The sequence below is a fragment of the Mus caroli genome, chromosome 9, assembly GCF_900094665.2.
Source record: "Mus caroli chromosome 9, CAROLI_EIJ_v1.1, whole genome shotgun sequence".
Classification (NCBI taxonomy): Eukaryota; Metazoa; Chordata; class Mammalia; order Rodentia; family Muridae; genus Mus; species Mus caroli.
This window is the reverse complement of record NC_034578.1, coordinates 82,858,494-82,859,765: the sequence shown is the minus strand read 5'-3', so window position 1 is coordinate 82,859,765 and position 1,272 is coordinate 82,858,494.

Sequence of the window (1,272 nt, the reverse complement as noted above, 5' to 3'; positions counted from 1 at the left end):
AATATACAGCCTCATTGAGTTTACCATGTAAATCTTTCCATATTTTAACATTATTATGTATTAAACCTTTAGCGCTTGTTTTGGAGGCAGAAACTGAGAACAGTTTTATTGTTATAATTTGTTCCTTCATATTATTCATATTTGTTGCCAACTTCGATACAACTGCTAGAAATACTTCAATCATGAATTCCATTAGTGGATAATCTGAAACAATCACAGCAGTAGGTTACCCATTTAAAGGTTCTGGTGCCAACTCCTAAACTCAAGGAATACTGGGCTTTTTACTGNCCTGGAGCGGTACAGTTGTTGATTAAGCAACCGAAGTATCATCACGCTGAGATTACTGCCAGAACAAGGCATTCGGCTTCTCTATTTCAGACAATCCTCTTCCCGTTACTTCCTTAAGCAGACTGTTGAGGCATTTGCTCCAACTTAGTGATCCAGGAGCTAGTCTGTATATCTAGTTGCCTCACCTCTTTGTTCTGGTTAGTTTTTGTAAACTTGATAGAAGCCTAGACATATCTGGCAAAGGGACATCTCAGTTGAGGATTTGTCTCCATCAGATTGCTCTGTGGGCATGCCTGTAGGGTATTTTCTTGATTAGTGACAGATNTGGGCCCACTTCAAGTCCTGTCATTTCTGGACAGGTAGTGCTAGGTTGTATTTTTTTTTTTTTTAAGCATGCCACAGGGAGCAAGACAATAAGCACCATTTCTCCACTGTCTTTGCTTCATTCAGTCCCTGCCTCCAGATTCCTGCTTAAGCCCCTGTTTTGATTTCCCTTGATAACGGACTGTAACCTGCCAACCAAATAAACCCTTTACTCCTCAAGTTGCTTGTGGTTATGGTGTCTATCACAACATCAGAAACCAAACAAGAGCATGTGCTTCACTTTATCTCTTCCTCCAGTGACCCTGGGCAACACCATGGTACTCACTGCACCCACTCCCCCAGGATCTCAAGTGATAACTCGGAGAACAGAATGAATGTGTTTCCCAGCGTGGAAGTGTACTGGATTTATGCCTCCCGCCTGTTTCCCCCAGGGATGTCTAAGGAGCAAAAGTAGACGACCCAGAGCCAGGGCTATGGCCAAGCAGACAGAAGCTGCTTGTAGGTCAGATATAGCCACAGGGCATCTGNCAGTATCAAGTGGAAGGGCTTCCTGGTTATAATAAGTCATTTTGGCCGTTGGCCATCTGCCAGGAGAAAGTCTCATGCCCACCTCCTCTTCTTTTCCTGTTAGGGTAGGGTTGCAGGTTGCTCTGGTACAGA